This window comes from Acomys minous (assembly GCF_964271855.1).
Source record: "Acomys minous genome assembly, chromosome: 9".
NCBI classification, from domain to species: Eukaryota; Metazoa; Chordata; class Mammalia; order Rodentia; family Muridae; genus Acomys; species Acomys minous.
The window spans coordinates 25,659,152-25,677,861 of NC_140490.1; the positions used below are offsets into that span (position 1 = coordinate 25,659,152).

Here is an 18,710-nt window from a genome sequence, read left to right on the forward strand (position 1 = left end):
GCATCGGAACCTGTTGCTGCTGCCAGCTCTCCTTACCCTGCTGCTCGTTACTGTTGATTTTAATGTTCTAGTCTACGTAACTGTGTTCTTTTTAAATTGGTTCTTTTCATTTATCGTTTTAAAACCTATGATTCACCAAAAAATTAAAATGTGATAAAAATAATGAATAATCATTTTAAATGAGAAATTGTATTTTTAGAATGCATTAAATCCTCCTGCCAAATAATAATAAAAATTCAACTTGAATAGCTTAATATTTAATTAGAAGCCAGTAGACATGTTAATTTGAGAAATGTGGGCTATTAAAACCTTATGACAGCCCAGGCAGCACTGCACAGATGTGACTTTCAGTGCTGCAGCAGCCATGCATCCTGGCAAGCTATTAGCAAAAGCTGATGGGCCTGAGTCAAGAAGCCAGTGTGGCCCATGGCTATGCTTGCCATCCAGGTCCTTAGCCCTGCACCTTCCTCTGCCTGCGTATGATCATGTGCCTTACAACTCTGTTTTAGTGGCAGCAAGACAAACCAGCTGTGGTTGTGTTCATACTTGGGTTGACTCTGGAAAATACAGGAATCCCAGAGTACTGTTCACTCCTGTTCTCCATGGAACATGCTTTTTTTTTTTTTTTTTTTTTGGTATTTTATTAATTTCGATGAATCCCATCTTCCATGTAAGGCCATTGTGAAATATTTTTAATTACTTCACCGGATACTTACTAAAGTCACAAGAGGTGATACTAAGTAAGAGTTGACTGTGTGGCTGCAGGCCCACTCCTGGCAGCGCTCATTGCTGTCTGTCACACATATGACTTCCCTTAGAGGCGATGTTGAAGGAGACTTTCTTCGTTGTTGTTTTTGTTTTGATGATTTGTGGCCTGCTACCCCAAAGCAGCTGTGAGCACCTGCTTTCAGAACAGGTGCCCTGAACTCAAACTCATCTGCCCATCTATCTAGAAAATGCTGTCAGTAACTCGGCCAGGATGGGGGGTGGGGTTGGAAATTTTGCAGTTTCTTGGGTTAACTGGTTGGGCTTTGCTTGTCTGTTTCTTGGTTTTGCTATGTCTCAGAAAAGTACAGACTCGCTGTCTATAAAGATAAAACTCACTGCTGAACAAAGCAAAAATCTTACATATTCTGAGGGACGGTGGCACACCCTGCGGTCCCAGCACTCACCTGGGATGCTGAGCAGGATTGAGAGTTTGAGGGTATTTTTTAAATTTATTCAGATTACAACTCAATTGTTATTCCATCACTTGCATCCTGTCATTCCTCCCTCCCTCCCACCCCCATCCTAAACCCCTCCCCTAGGACCATGCTGGAGGGGGACCTCCTCCCCCACTTTATGGTCACAGGCTATCAAGTCCCATCTTGGTAGCCTGCCTATTCTTTCTTTGAGTGCCATCAGGCTCCCCACCAAGGGGAGGTGGTCAAATATGGGGTACCAGAGCTCATGTCAGAGTCAGTCCCCGCTCTCCACATAACTGTGGAGAATGTCCTGTCCATTGAGTAGATCAGAGTAGGGGTTCAATGATTACTACTTTTATTGCAATAGTTTGAGTAGACCCCCCTGGGCCCTGATCTACCCATTACGATGTTCTTCTTGTAGGTGTCTAGGACCCTCTGGGTCCTTCTATTTCCCTATCTCCTATATTTCTCTTACCTAGAGTCCCAGTAGGATGTCCTCACATCTATTCCAATCTCCTGGTAAGTGAAGAGTTTCATAGGACATGCCTCTTGGGCTAGTGCCGAGTTATAAGTGAATATGTACCATGTGAGTCTTAGCCTGAGCTGCATAGGGATACCCTGCCTGACATAGCTCGTTCCCACAAAAGTAGTAACACATTTTTAAAATACTGCTGTTCAATAGGAATAACAAAACAGAAAATAATAATGGTCCTTAAAAGATGAGCAACATTTGTGATAAAAGACTAGAAAAGGGGGCCAGAGAGATTGCTTAGTGGTTAAGAGCACTGACAGCTCTTCTAGGGGGCCTTGTTTTGGTTCCCAGCACCCACATGGCAGCTCACAACTGTCCATAACTCCTCTTCCAAGGGGCCCCACATCTTCTTCTGGCCTCCTCAGGCACTGGCACACAAATGGTGCATGACATACATAGAAAAAAAAACACCTATACACATTTAAAAATACTTTTAAAAGAGACTAGAACAGTTTGTTATACATGCTAATTCTCACATTCTGGTGCATATGAGAAATCATAACACACCACTGTTATGAATGCTGGCATTTCTAGTTTCTTCCTCTAGAGTTCAGTTTGATTTTGGCTTTTTGAGATGGCACCTTGTGTGTCTGCAGCTGGCTTCAAATTCATCATATGGCCAACGGTGACCTAGAACTCCTGATTCTTCTTGTCACCTTCCCATGAGCTAGGATTAGAAGGGTATACCATCACCCTGGCTCTCGTTCTTAAAGAGAGTTGCTACCCAGGCATGGTACCCAGGTGTGGTACCTCATCCCTGTAACTTTGGCATTTAGGAGATGGAAAGATCATTCAGGGTTGAGACAAGTCTGAACCGTAGAGCAGCAGGACCCTGTCTCAAGAACACTCACAGCAGGTTACCTTAAACACATCACGGCTTCTTTCACTGTCATCTGAAGTTATTTTCATCCTCTGCAGGATTTTTTTCTCCTTAAATCTAAGTTGAACTTAAGCCTAACTGATTTTTAAATTATCAGAAAGATGAGCTTGAAAGAATATGAATGAATAAGGTGGATCTGTGTAAATCAATGATGATGTGTATTTAATGACCTTAAGTGGCGTTGACCAGTAGTCACCATAGACTGATCTCGTCATCATTTCATCTTCTTCTCATAATTTACAGCTGTCTCTTTCAAGAATTTTTGACCCATTGAAAAGCAAATGCTGCCAGGTGCCTATAATCCCAGCTGGCTGAGGCAGGAACATTGCAAATTCAGGACCAGCCTGGGCTATATAGTGCCACACAGTCTTGCTAGAGCAGTGCTAGCATCCTCCATAGGCTCCTCCTGAGCCAGCAGAGCTGGGGACCTGAGTTTGATCCCCAGAACCCACATGGCAGAGAGAGAAGTGGCTCCCACAGGTTGTTGTCTGATGTGGGTCACTGCTGCTCAGGAACAGGATTCACGGATTTCCCAGGCAGAGAGTAGCACTAAGGAGGAGAGTCCCCACTCTTCATGGGAGTCTGTGACTTTCACATGCTGTGTTCTCAAGTGATTATTCCACACATACCAATGTTAAATTCTGAACCATGTGTGGGGCCACACAGCTGTATCCCCAGCCCTAGGCAGGCTGGGGGACGCCTGGGAATCCAGGACAGCCTGAGCTGCAGAGCGAGGCCTGTCTCACATTTTGAAGGTTTTTTAAAAGGTCATGGAGTTGGGAAGGGATGTTCAAGGGATCGTGGAGGAGTTGGAAGATCATATTTGCATGTATTATACACAAGTATGAAATTCTCAAAAAGTGAGTTTATCTTTTCTTGAAAGGACAGTGAGTGATTTCCTCTTGTGTGAACACTGCATTTCCTCAGACTGTGTTGCCCCAGTAAATCGAATTGTTTGTGGTGCTCCGGTACCTAGAATAGTAGCAAAGGCCTGTCCAGCTGTGCTGTGGGCAGATGTGGGGATGGGTCTGTGGGGGACTGTTTAGTCCAGGCTTTGGTCTATCCAGAACGTTGTCCCAGTGTCTGGTGTGGGGTGTGGAGCTGTCTTGTGTGGTACTGAGCTAAGCTGGCTTTCTTGGCCACACTGGCTCTGTGGTGGGAGCACATTCATACACAGTACATGGCAGATGCAGCAGAGAGGTTAGGAAAGAAACCTAGTTTTCACAACCTGTCTAGCTTTAAAGGCCAGCAGTATCTTTTAGGGAAAAGTCTACTGCTGATCAGATGGCTCGGCAGTTAAGTTCTCTGCTAGTGCAGAGAACCCAGGTAAATTTCCAGCACCCACATGTAGCTTGCAACCATTCTAACTCCAGTTCCAGGGACCCAGCAGCACGCATGTGGTATACATACATGCAGACAGGCAAAACATTCACATATATGAAGTAAGATAAATAAATATGAAAAAAAGAAAGAAGATAAATTCTAGAAGCAAGAGTGGAAGTTTCTCACTAGAGCAGAAGCAGATGGTGTGTCAGCCATTGTCCCCTCAGGGGCGCCTTTACCTGAGGGCCACCACTGTCCCCTCAGGGGCACCTTTACCTGAGGGAGGCATGCATGCTGTGTCTCTGGAAGGTGTCATGTCAGCCTTACTCACAACGTTTATGGCTGCTCCAGTATGCTCTTCAGTCATGCTGTGGGCCTTGCAGAGTTGTGATTAACTGCACGTGGGCTCAGAAGTCAAGCGCTATCTGTAACTTGATCAAAGTTTTTGAAATGCTATTTGGAGGAGGATTTGTTTCCTTATTTGTTTAAGATGATTTAAAGTATCAATATTGTATCTAGATACATACACACCCAAAATAACTCTTTTTCCTTTACATTGGGAGCAGCATTTGGGGAGCTCAGGCCCTGAGTAGACTCCAAGTGTTCATGTGCTTTGGGTTTCGGATCGTCTTCTATTCACATGGTCCCTCCTGTTAAGACTTCTAAGCGGCTAGAGACCTTCCTCCCTCCCTCTCTTCCTCCCCCTCCCCACCCCCCTCTCACCTGACACTTGGCTCTTGTAGATGGCTCAGGTTCTATTCCCCATACCCACTTGGCAGCTCACACCAGCTGTACTTCCAGAGGATCTGATGACCTCTGCTAGCCTCTGAAGGCACCAGGCGTGCACATGCAATCAAACACTCAAGCACAAAAATAAAAATAAATAACTCTTAAAGTTGTTTCTTAAGTGACGCATCATTTAAAAGTTAGTACTTACTGCTCCCTTGAGCCTGCTGCTTTGGGAACTCAGGTTCAGCTGAATTCAGCACGCTCAGTGCCTTACACTGGTGTTCTGGGTGCGTGTGGACAGACCTCAGCTTCTAGCATGGGCTTTGACTTTCTGCTTGGCTGTTCCTTCTGCATATTTTCCTGGCCCCTCTCAGTGAAAATCTAGGCACAGATTAGCTGTTGCCACACACATTTTATTGCTCTCCCTGTAGTAATACTTTCTAATTTTGTCAGTTTGGAAGTTGTTTGCATTTAAAAGCCTTTCTATCAGAACTCCATATTACAATCCTCCTGATTACGTTTTAGAAGACACTCTCCTAGATTTTCCTCCCAGAAATCACCACTTATGTATTTTTAGTTTCATCTATTATTTTATTCTGTTCGTTTTATTTTAGTGCTAGGAATGGAGCCCAGTCCTCCAGCATGCTGGCAGCGGTGACTTGATGTCACTGTTGCGTGGAGGAGATCCCCGAGTGCTGACTCATACAGTCTCCAAATCTGAGCTCTTCTCTGCTAGAGCCAGTCTCTCCGACTGTTAATGTGATGCAGCGTCAGTGTCTTAGATCTTTTCTTCCTCCAAGTTATCTAACCCTTTGTGTCTGAGGTTCATTAGAGAATTGGACAAAGGTATCAGAGCTGTGCATTCGGCCACTGTCACTGGAAGACACTGACAACACAAGTGGAAACCTGGGATGATGTGCAGTGGGACACCCTGAAGTCCCTGGGGGCTGAAGCAGGAGGATTGCCAGTTTACAGCCAGCCAGAGCTACATAATGAGCCTGTGTAGGAAAAGAATGAAAAGAAAGGAGAAAAAAATGGAAAAGAGGCACAGATCCTCAATATAAACAACGGCCATTTGCCCACTCCAGTCTGTGTCTGCTCAGAACCACTCATGAGGGCAGCTCACTCAAACGTACCCTCCTTGAGAATGTCTGAGGGGTCAAGAGCTTTGGTTTGGACTTTAATGAATGTATTCTTCATCATTCTTTAAGTGAAGGTAGTTAAAGATGGTGGTGATTAAAGACCTTGAATTATTGATTCTTCACATTCTAAGATTAAAAGAACATTTTTAAATAACAAAGGAAAGAATTATATATTTTAAGTCAGAGATCTTTTTTTTCTTAGTTAATATATCTAAGTTAGCCTTTTTTTTTCTTAATGGCTGCTTTGTTTTATTGTGACCATCAGATAACACAGCCCTGTTGTGAAGCACTTCACAGCCCTGCATTGTGCCCCCTTGACACAGGTCTCGTCTGAAGTATGTGCTCTGACTGCCTCCCTGTAGCTTCACCTGTGCTCTCCAAGTAGCTTCTGCTTCTGCTATCATTATTTTATTGCACAAATGTGTTTCGTTGTAAGTTCCTTGGCTCTTGCACAGTAAAGTGAAGTCTATACAGACTTTAATCGTTTGGCTTGTGGTGGACTTGAAAACCTGTCATAACCTGCCTGTCCTCAGCACTTGGGTTTGTTTTTAGCTGGGAGTGTCCAGCCTTTTGACATTTACAACAAGCAACAAGGCCTTGTCATCTTCAAGGTCCATGTGTTGAGAACCACACTTTTTGTGTTCTGAGTTGCATAAACACACACACACACAATCGCTTGGGGTTGGAGAGATGGCGCTGCAGTTAATAATACTTACTGCTTTTCTAGAGGACCCAAGTTCAGTTCCCAGGACCTAGATTGGGCAGCTCACAACCACCTGTAAGTCCAGCTTTAGGAGATCTGATGCCTTTTGAGAGCACCTTCACATACATGCACACATTCTCGATAGATAGATAGATAGATAGATAGATAGATAGATAGATAATCTCTCTCTCTCTCTCTCTCTCTCTCTCTCTCTCTCTCTCTCTCTCTCTCTCTCTCTCTCTGTCCCTCTCACACAAAAATAAATAATAACTAATCAAAATATATCTTTTTTTTTAATTCCAGTGTTTGAGGTAAGTTTATAGATGACTTTCCTCTGGGCACTTCACATGTCTGCTCTTGGCTGCATGTGGCCTCATGGCTAAGGTTTGGTCTCACTTACAGCTTCTCTCAGGGGTGACACAACTGTCAGATTATAAACTGCAATTTTGTTCCAGTGAAACTTACTATCTTATGCCCACATTCTAGCTGTGCAGCAGGCTCTCAGTGGCTACATAAACATAACAGTTTTGGTGCTACCCACAAACTAGGTTTGCCATGTGCTCCTAGATAGAAACACTTGGAAGCACACTAGAGTACATGGCTGGGCCGCTCAGTGGTGGAGCCAGTGCTTAACCAGGTACACAGACTCAGTATTACCAACACCAAAACAATACACATAAAAGGCCAAATAAAATCCTGGGCTTAATGGCACATCTGTAGGTATGGATCATAAGATGCCAAGTAATAAGAAGGGCCCAAGGGAGGATGCTTGAATCTCACTCAGAAGGGGAAATAAAATAGATATCTGAAGCCAGGCTTGGGGCCACATGCCTTTAATCCTAGCTCTCAGGAAGCGGAGGCAAGTGGATCTCTGTGACTTTGAGGCCAGCCTGGTCTATGAAGTGCATCTAGGACAGCTATCTGAAGAAAATGGAGGCAAAGAACTGGGAGAAGTAGGGGAGGGGATAGGGTGGGAGTCACCTGTGCAGAGAGGATTGGAAGAGAGAATATAAATCTGTGGAGGCCATCTCTGGGATGGGGAGTGCGGGTACTTCAGGGAGTCAATGGGGCTGACCTCATCTGAGACCTCTACAAGCGGGGGGATATGGAGCCTGAAAAGACCACTTCCCGGAGCTAGATGGGACTTCCAGGAGAGGGACGGGGACACCAACCCACCTACAAAACCTTTGACCCAAAATTTGTCCTGCCTACAAGTAGTGCAGGGGTAAAGATGGGACAGAGATAGAGGGAATGGCCAACAATGACTGGCCCACCTTGAGACCCACCCCATGGGAAAACAAAACAAAACAATTTTTAAAAAGCATGGGGCAGGGGGCGGGGGGAGAAAGCAAAATAAACTCCTGGGCTCAGTAGCACTCCTGGAGGTAGAGGCAGGAGGGTCAGGAGTTCAAAGCCATCCTGGGCTATAGAAAGCCATGTCTTCAAAAAATTTAAAAAGAAATAAGATACAATACATTAAAATGCTATTACTACATAGCTAGCTGTTGTCTGTGTGGTTGTCCTGTTTCCTTACCAATTGCTGTTTCTCCTAGTAATGTATTTTGTCTTCCTTTAGTACATAATGTCCTGTGCCTTCTTATTGATGGAAAATGATGTCACTCTAGTGGAGCTGGCTGTCATGGCTAATAATAATATTGAAGCAGAAGTTTTCCCTTTATGTCTGTTTAAAATCTGGTAAGAGTGTAAAAATGTCCTCTAACATGTGGACTCTGGTTCTATACTCAGAAACATCCCTAAGCCTAGAAGCCATGAGCCGTGAGCCCCATATTAAACTGTGGGACTTCTTTACCGAAGTACAGTCTCTATATGGCCATCACATTCCCACCACCCTCAGCCTTCCTGAGTGTCCTACCATCTCAGGCCACTTCCAGCACACACTCAGCCAGGGCGTACCAGTTATACTGGGTAAATGTTCCTGCTGGGCTATACCCCAGCCCCAGGCTGACTCCTCAGTCTTTGTGTCTGGTGGATTGGTTAATGTGTATATTCTTTGGTTTCATTAGTGGTGTCTGATGTCCTCATGGCTAGCTGGTTCTCACATTCTCAGTGTGGTCTGTCCATTCCACCTTCAACCCGTCTCTTTCCACAATCTTGATAGAAAAGTCCCGTCAGAGATGAGTGAGCCGTGACCTCAGCTGCAGGAAAGGCTATATGCCACGAGCTGTGCTTGCCCGTGCCTGGTGTGCCCTTCTGCTCTGTTAGTCTTGCCTGCTCCTCTGTGACCAGGAATCCAGGGAGCACTTCACTTCCTTAATCAGTTATGTAGCTGGGACTGTGTGGATTCAGTCAATAGCACAAACTCCACCTCCACCCCAAACCAAGTGTTTTTCACCTTGAGCCAGATGTGTGCCTGTCCCCTGACAGGAACCCCTGAGCCGCAGCCCCTGGCTGAGCAGGGAACAGCAGTGCCTCTTGCAAGGGAGCCACTGGCACCTTACAGACCTTTCCTCCTCATCTCTCCCTACCTTCTCTGCCCCCATCCCTCGCGCCGTCTCCTCTGCTCTCCTGCCTCCTAGGCTCTCACCGCTTCTTATTCATAGTCTGCCTGCTTCTCTCTTTACTTTTAATTTATCTTATCTTTTCATGCACCAAGAAAAATGTTTATAAAAATAAAAGAAGGAATAAACTCTGTGTGTGTGTGTGTGTGTGTGTGTGTGTGTGTGTGTGTGTGTGTACATGGCATGTCAGGAGGTTGACATTGGGTGGTTTTTTGCTCTCCACCATGTGTGTGTATGTGTGTGTATACACGTATATTTAATATATATAATATGGGTTTTTGCCTGCATGTATGTCTATGTTTTACATGTATGTGTGGTGCCGTTGGAGGTCATAAAAGTGTGTCAGATCCCCTGGGATTGGAGTTACAGACAGTTGTGAGCTGCCTTGTAGGTGCTGGGAATTGAACCCTCTTCCTCTGAAAGAGCAGCCAGTGTTCTAACCACTGAGCCATCTCTGCAGCCCTGTAACTTATCCTTTGACACAGGTTCTCTCACTGAATCAGGAGGTCACTGTTTCAGTTAGACTGGCTGGTCAGCAGGCCCTGGGACGGTCTCCTAGTCCTCTGGTGTGGTAGGCAGCTTTTCTGTGAGTGGGAGATCAGACCTCAGGTCCTCATGGTTACACAGGAAGCACTTCACCAGGGAGCATCTCTCCAGCTCTTATTTGTTTACTTCAGAGAGCACTAGTCATTGAAGAGACCCTGGCCAGCTCAAGCGTGTGGAGCGGGGCTCTGGCAGGCCTTGCCCTTCTCCCACATTCCTTCTGCCTTGCTAAGAACTGTTAGATTACATTCCTAAAGCTAGCCACCAGGGTCTGTTCCCTTAGTCACCACGTCCTCCTCCTGAAGCTGACTAACAAGGTCCAGCTATCACAGTACTGAAGTCCAGCAATCAAAAGAAAGGCCCCCTTTGGCTCACGTAATTAACATTCCCAATTAAAATTAAACACCTCATTCTAACACGGGGTTTCCCTTTGCACCTTTATAAACGCCATTTGCCTGTGGGCCACGTCTGTCTCCTCTCTACCCAGAGGCAGTCCCTTGTCTGGGACAAACATCCCTTTCCTCCCTCCCCCTTGCTCCTGTCCCCTTCTCCCTCATCCTCTATCCCCTGTCTTTGTCCCTTATTCCCTGCCCTCTGTCCCTCTGGGACGAATACATTTCCTTCGTGCTGAGAACCTGGTCCTGGGATCCTGAGCTGAAATCATTTCTTACAGTCGTTATTTCTGAACTATGAGACAGCTGTACGCTGGACAGTACCGAGTTGGAAGCTCTGTGGCTTTGGACTTGAGTGACAGGGCCACGGCTTAAAATGGGCACATTCTCCACACAGAGGTGTGCATTGGACAGCCACAACACATATTATTCAAATACCATCTTCATCCGAATGCCTTTGTTTTCATTAGTAACCGTGATTTAGCAAGAATTATTTCTACGTGCTTTATGGCTTTAAAAGAATGATTTGACAATAAATAGTAACTTTACTAGATAACAATATCTCTCATTTTAAAATATGCTTTGCACCAAAGAAAAGCCATCCAATGTAGTTCATACTCATTTTTATACATTTTAAAAACATAAAAATGTGTACACTCATATAAAATAGCACAGAGATATATCCTGACCTCTGTCTCTCCCTCTTTGCAATCCATTACTATTATTTTTTAAGTATTTGTTATACAAAATTAGAGGCTTCATTGTGGCTCTTTACACTTGTATAGTATGTACTTTGTTCATATTCCTCACCCACGCGTACCCCCGTTACTGTCTTTTCACTTTGTGCACCAGGCTGGTGACTTTGCTCTTCACACATTCTCAGCTCTGAAACTATGTGAGACTGTGGAGACCTTCACTGTCTACGTCAACACATGCTTTCTTCATGCCATGGCTCTTTCTCACCGAGTAAGGGACTGTAATAAACATCAGTGTCCTGCTCTGTAGACATGTAGGCAGCAGCGCTGTGTACCTGACCCTGTCATCTCTGTAGTGCTGAGTCTCCTGAAGATGGAAAGTGGGGTCCTATACAAAGTGGAAGAGACAGTGGGGTCTAACACAATGGAAGGTACAGTGGGGTCTAACACAATGGAAGGTACAGTGGGGTCTAACACAATGGAAGGTCCAGTGGGGTCTAACACAGTGAAAGATACAGTGGGGTCTAACACAGTGGAAGACACAGTGGGGTCTAACACAGTGGAAGACACAGTGGGGTCTAACACAGTGGAAGGTACAGTGGGGTCTAACACAGTGGAAGGTACAGTGGGGTCTAACACAGTGGAAGGTACAGTGGGGTCTAACACAGTGGAAGGTACAGTGGGGTCTAACACAGTGGAAGGTACAGTGGGGTCTAACACAGTGGAAGGTACAGTGGGGTCTAACACAGTGGAAGGTACAGTGGGGTCTAACACAGTGGAAGACACAGTGGGGTCTAACACAGTGAAAGACACAGTGGGGTCTAACACAGTGGAAGACACAGTGGGGTCTAACACAGTGGAAGATACAGTGGGGTCTAACACAGTGGAAGACACAGTGGGGTCTAACACAGTGGAAGACACAGTGGGGTCTAACACAGTGAAAGATACAGTGGGGTCTAACACAGTGGAAGGTACAGTGGGGTCTAACACAGTGGAAGGTACAGTGGGGTCTAACACAGTGAAAGATACAGTGGGGTCTAACACGGGGTCTAACACAGTGGAAGACACAGTGGGGTCTAACACAGTGGAAGACACAGTGGGGTCTAACACAGTGGAAGACACAGTGGGGTCTAACACAGTGGAAGACACAGTGGGGTCTAACACAGTGGAAGACACAGTGGGGTCTAACACAGTGGAAGACACAGTGGGGTCTAACACAGTGGAAGACACAGTGGGGTCTAACACAGTGGAAGACACAGTGGGGTCTAACACAGTGGAAGACACAGTGGGGTCTAACACAGTGGAAGACACAGTGGGGTCTAACACAGTGGAAGACACAGTGGGGTCTAACACAGTGGAAGACACAGTGGGGTCTAACACAGTGGAAGATGAGTTGTTGTCTCCCTCTAAGCTGTAACCCTGATCTTCTCTGCATTTGTTTGACTTCTCTAAAACGCAACGTAACATGCCTTTGTATGTCTTTTCAGCAAACCTTGTAATTCCCCTTATGTCACACAATGTCACACAGATGGTGAGCACAACGAGAAGTTATACCTTGTCATGTTAAAAGGAATGAAGTGAGAAAGGCCAGCTTCTAGTGAGTTTGGAAGTTCGGAGTCCTGACCTGACTCACTCACTCACTACCGCTGACCTTAGGTAAATAGATGTCCTCACTAATGAGTTGGAAGTCTGCACTTTTGACCCTGCCTGGCAGTATCACTGTGTGGAAACAAATGTTGTACATAGACCTTGGTAAACACTTTGAAAGCTCTGAGTATCTATGCATGAAATGTATTCAACAGAAAGCCCATCCTAGCTGTGGGAGATTAGATGACCAGGCCCTTGAAAAGCCTAAAACAGCTATTTTGTTACCTTTGTAATGTCTTCAAACAGCTTGTCCTGGATTTATAAGTCTGTAGTTCTCATGTGTGGTGGATTGTAACATAGAAAAGGAAATTTAATAGAAAGAATAAATTATAAGTTAAATTTGATGATTGCATTTTGCTTTTGACTTCTAAGCCTATGTTCTGGATCATTTAAATATTTAGGATATTCCTTTCGACTACAAATTAATTATAAATCAGCTTCTCTGCCCTGACCACAAACAATAAACCAACTGCCCCATCCTGCAGTGCCCTCTGACTACGTAACATTGTGGACAACCACCTTATTTTAAACACAAGCCCTGTATGCCACCCCTCAGTATCCTTATTCTTGGCTTATGTAAAATATGTCACAGATCTAAAAGAGAAAAATGTCAGACTAAATAGCCAGGGATATTCTTCAGGCAAAATGCTTGCATGGGAAGAATAAGGTTCTGGTTTCAATCCCTAGTAACAACCCCCCACCCCACCCCTGCAAAAAAAATCTGTATTATATCAGATAACAAATTTCTTGAGGTCAGTAACTATGTGTATTTAAAACAGGGGTAAAACCTAGTTATTTACAGTGAGGTTCAAGTAAATGAAGCTAACTAAACTGGGCACAATTTATTATCCAGGTTGTTTGTTGTTTTAAATTGTCCTTGTGGACAAGTAGAAGTAACAGGAACCCAGTCCGCATATCTGTTTTAAGCAGCTAGAACACTAGATGTTGGAAAGCAAGCAGCCCAGCACTAAGAGGAAACACATGGTGAGCCTGCAGTGCCCTGGCTTCGTGCCTGGGGTGGTGTCCAGGCTGTAGTTGGGCAAAGAAAACTGGAGAGAACCCAGCTGTCTCTTCTGATATAAGGACATGGAAGCTTGGGTAACCAAGGTAGCAAGAAAGGCACAGAGCTCCAGGAAGGGGACGACACACAGATCCCTCGCGAGCTCTGTTCCCCCCAGACTTCAGTTACGTCTCCATGGAGCCCTCAGATAGATTCTGTCCTTACAGCACACAAAACTAGCTGTGGGCTCTACAGATCCACCCTGTCATGCCACATGTGTATACATATACACACAGAGGTAAATAAGCATGTTTTAAGAAAAATAAAAGGGGGTTGGGGGCTTGGCTCAGTGGTAGAGCCTAGCAAGCACAAGGCCCTGGGTTCCATCCTCACCTCTTTTTAAAAAAATAAAAAATAAAAAAGGAAGAAAGAAAGTCAGTCTCCTTGCTTAGTGTCCAGTCAAATATCACCAGCAACTTAAAACACAGGAAACACAATTGAGAGCTAACAGAAAACACATGAAGAAAAGCCTGGCACTAGATTTCAGGTGGTTAGAAAAGCAAGCTTTGCAGGAACATTATTATAGTTTCCAGTTCATATTTAAGTATGAATTGTTCTTATCACAAAAATGAGAAGGATTAAGGAATGAACTGGCTTGTCAACTCAAGAAGACCCAAAGCAGCAAGCATCAGCTGTGTGGGTGCCTCTGTTGGATCTTGTGGGGTGTGCTGGGCACTGCCCTCAACTGTCACAGCCTCCGTCAAGGTGTGTAAGCATGTATCTCTAGATATCCCGTTCCCAAGCTCCTGTGTCCTCCCATAGGCAGCAGTCACTGCTGGCTCATGCCTGGTCTGAGGGCACTTCTTTCATCATGAACAATTAGCAATGTGTGTCTTTATTACTTCCCGCTACTGTGTTGATTTATACAGAACCAGAAATCAAAGAGCACTTTCAGCCTGTGACCCCAGCATTCAGGAAGCCGAGGGAGGGTAGGGAGGTACAGACAGCCTGAGCTACACAGGGAGACTTTGGCTCCCAAAGTAAAATAGAGTACATAGCATGTTTTAGTCAGGTCAAGGTGTGGCATTAGTGAGCCAATCCCTGTAGGCGGAAGGCCTGTGCTGGCATCCACCTAGGCAACTGGGAAAATGTCTCTGTTGTATCTTCCTGGTTGACAGTCTGAGTTCTTCTCTAGGTTTTGAATTATATTTAAATGTGTGCTGTTTGTTTTGTACATCATTGCAGAGATCTATGTAACTTTGTAGGAATCAGCTAAAAGATGGGGGGAGGGAGGTCAAACTAACCAGGAAGGGCATCTCAAATGGCTGCAGTGCTTTCTTCTTACATGCTGTCCAAACTAATGGTTTTAAACAGTTACAGAGGTCCTGGGTGTTGTGCAGTTCAAATAATTGGTAGCATTGCCAGCCCCATGCCATCGCCTTACCCTGTGTTTACAGCGTGGACACCTGAAGTCTGATGTTACATCTTAGTTATGTGTCACGTGACCTTAGTAGGGGTCTCTCCAATCATCATTTCCTGCTGTCACTATCAATGAAAATAAACAGTTTCCATTGGAAGAAATGTAGGCCAAGCTCTTAGAGTCTAGGTTAGTAGCAGCATGTGGGGCTGTACTTACACAGACAGCGTCCAGGAAGACCCTGGTCATGACCGGAGAGGAGTGCAGTGAGTCACGAGATGTTGCCCTTCGGTAGTCGTGTGGTGGCTATTCCTGATGTCAACAAGACTACATCTGGAATTAACTAAAACCCAGAAATGGAGGTACATACCTTTCAGGGAATTTTGATTAATTTGGAGTGGGAATGTCCTCTTGTAAGCTGGATCTTTGAGGTAGGAAGACACAGCTTTAATCCTGATATGTTGAGGCAGGAATTCCTACCTCTAATCTACGCTATGCCTTCTGCTGGGAGCCTGTATAAGGACTTGGAAGCAAGAAGCTTACTCTCTCCGCCTGCTTGCTCTCACCAGCAAGTCCATCCCTTCACTGGCACTAAAACCTGCTTCTTCAGGATCCCAATGCATACTAAAGACCAGACGCGACGTCCAGCCTCATGGACTGAGCAACTACTAGATCCTTGGACTTTTTATTCATAGGCAGCCATTGTTGTATTAGCTGGGCCACAGCCTGTAAACATTCTAAATCCCCTTTCATAGAGAGAGAGAGATCCATTCTAAAAGCTTTGTTACTCTAGAGAACCCTGACTAAACAAGTCTCCAGTCAGGCTGGGCCATAGGTCAATGTCACAGTTCTTAGCTAGCATGTGCTAGGCCTTGGTTTCTATCTGCAACACTGCAAAGAGCAGCCATAATCATAATCACCATCAAGCAATAATGCCAACGGATTTACTTTCATCCAAGTGTGCCTTCCATAAAGACTAGCCTGTTGTGAGTCACGGGTTGACCTAGCATAGAAAAGTGGAACAAGCCACCTCTACCTCCTGGTGCAAGACAGCTAGTGACAACGTTGAGGGTTGTGGGGGGGGGGGTGAAGGCTGAGGTGCTGCTGAGTGAGAGCAGGTGAGGGTGAGAGAGGGCAGCACTGAGGGTGAGAGAGGGCAGCACTGAGGGTGAGAGAGGGTAGCACTGAGGGTGAGAGAGGGCAGCACTGAGGGTGAGTGAGTGGGGGTGAGAGAGGGCAGCACTGAGCGTGAGTGAGGGTGAGGCTGAGAATCCTTCCTGCCTGGCTGCCTTGCTTTGGCAAGGGTAGCGTGAGTGCACATGATAGAAACAGCCTCCCTGGCACCTGGTGCTCTCTCTGCTGTTTCTCGCTAGTTGGTGCCATGGCTCTTCTCAGCCCAAGGAAATAGGCAGAAATCTGCCCTAGCTTCATTTCTGTGATAAAAGACCCTGACAAAAGCCCCCTAGGGGAGAAAGGGTTTATTTTAGTTAAGAATTCCAGGTTACAGTCCATCACTTCCAGGAAGCAGAGACAGCAGGAACTCCAAGCATCTAGTCACATCACGCCACAGTCAACAGAGAGGAAGTAGATGCCTGCGTGCCTGCTGGTTTCTCCAACTTTTATGCTGTTCAGGACTCAAACCCAGGGAACAGTTCCACAGAGGGTTAGGTCTTCCAGAGGGTTAGGTCTTTCCACATCAGTTAACTAAAGACAGTCCTACACACACACACACTCACACACACACACACACACACACACGCACGCACGCACGCACGCACGCACGCACGCACACACGCGTGCATGCGCATACACGCACGCCAACCTAGTGTAGATAGTCCCTTGCTGAGACTCCCCAGGTGATTGTGTCCAGCTGACAGTTAAAACCAGCCATTGCAGTAAGGAGAACACTGCCAGCTCAGTAGCCTGCCCGAGGAAGCCTCTGAGCTGGGATTCACACCCTCATTTGCTAGAGCTTTAGCCCTTGACGGCTGTGCACAGATTCCATCTGTGGTCGCTCACTGTGCGTGAGGGCGGCCTCCGTTCATGGCACTTAAGCTCAGTCACTTGGTTGTTGAATGAATAGTTACCAAACTGACTCATGCCAGGGCCAGGGGGATAGTTAGGAAAACAAAAAAGCAGTCCTAGTGGTGCATGCTTCTAATCCTAGCACTGGGAAGATAGGCCGTGGTATCTCTGTGAATTTGAGGCCAGTCTGGACTAAACGTTGAATTTCAGGACAACCAGGGATTTTACACAAAGAACCCTTGTCTCAAAAAGCAAAAGCAAAAGAATAAAAACAGACTTAAATCAGCATTCGTCCTCTTAAGAAGTAAGGCCGGACAGGAAACAAAGCGTCACCTACACCAAGGCTCTGCCTGGCCACCTGCCCTACAAGGATGCTGGAGTGAGAACCAGTTCCATTTCCACCCCTCCCCACCCCCGCACCCCCACCTCATGCATTACTGTGGCTGCCTCTCCTTGGGATCCTGCCTGCTGTGTTCAGCATTGCTGTAGAACATAGCCCTTCCAGGTCTGCGACCCTGGTGTCAGTCAAGCTTTGTTCGGGGAGCACAAGGTGCGGGTACAGGACAGCTGTAACTCATTCTTGAGTCATCCTAGGTGACAAAACACAAGCCTGAGGATGTGAGTCTACATTATACTATCTCTCCCTAACTGAGGTGCCTGATCCCGATCTCAGACCCCAGTTGAGAGGATCCAGCAGCCTCTGTACGAGCAGTACCGGCCACTGTATGAGAATACTCAGGAGCAGGTTTGAGATGAGTCATCCAGGAGTGCAGAGATTCTTCCGGCAGCCCCTTCCCAGTGTGACCACACACTTACTGTGGCCCAGGAGTACAGTTTTAATGAACTTTAATTGGCTACGGTAGGGGTGGGGGGAGGGGGGTTGTTTTGTAGTTCTGCCTGGTGTGGCCTATAAATGCCCTTCGAGTTTCCTCCTGTAGCTCTGTGTAGACTCCCGGCCTCTGTTGGCATCTGGTGACTGCAGAATGCCCATTGTCTTTCCCTAGATGCCTCTACCATAGAGTGCTTGCTCTTGGCATCAGGAAACACTCTGTGATCTGTCTAGGAAAGCAGTCTTTCAAATGAGTCATTACCTAGCTGTCTTTTAACACTCACTCACATGCTTGCTTATCATAAACACTGTTCTCGCAGGTTCCCAAATGTGAAATTTCAAACTTTCTGTGCACTGGTATTCATCCAAAATTTCCCTCTACTAGTTCACCATCACAATTATCAATTGCAGTGAGCTTGGAGCCTCCCTTGGACACTCAGGTCAAGAGGTGTTTACTTTCAATGACAAAGCTGGGAGGAGCTTGGCTCAGCATTACAGCTGCTACCCCAGATGCCCTAGGCATTCCTCCATCCTCTTGGCCTTCCCCAGAGGGCAAGAAGTGGGTCAGGACAACACTTGAGCTGTGCCACTGACTTCCACAGCCCAAAAGCCAAGTATACCAGAATTCTCTAGAGCCCTCAGCAGGGATCTTCCAGTTTGTTGTAAACCGCCTACCTGACATTTCAACCAACATATTTGAAGAATGCCTTGGCTTATTAATTTTTCTTTTGTTAGTATAAAATAGTAAAACATCTCATTCTAGATCTAAGGTGAAACTGTGCTGTATATATTCATTAAGTTTCCTTAAGGCTACAGAGTCACATTAAATTATATCCAATTTTAAAAATGGAGTATAGATTTAAAGAGAGAATTCTCAACAGAGGAATCTCAAATGGCTAAGACACAAAGAAATGTTCAAATTCTTAGCCATCGGGGAAATACAAATCAAAACAACTCTGAGATTCCATCTTATAACTGCCAAAAAGGCTAAGATCAATAACACAAGTGACAGCTCATGCAGGTAAAGATGTGGAGCAAGGGGATCACTCCTTCGTTGCTGGTTGGAGTGCAAACTCATACAGCTACTTTGAAAATCAGTATGGCAGTTTCTTGGAAAATTGGGAACCAGAGGGGTCAGGGGCACCACGAG

General features: G+C 45.7%; 1 protein-coding gene across 1 annotated transcript in view; it reads left to right on the forward strand.

Moving 5' to 3' along the window:
• The window catches only part of UBE2E2 (ubiquitin conjugating enzyme E2 E2), a 281,781-nt gene that overhangs the window by 232,860 nt on the left and 30,211 nt on the right, over window positions 1-18,710 (forward strand). The window lies entirely within an intron of this gene.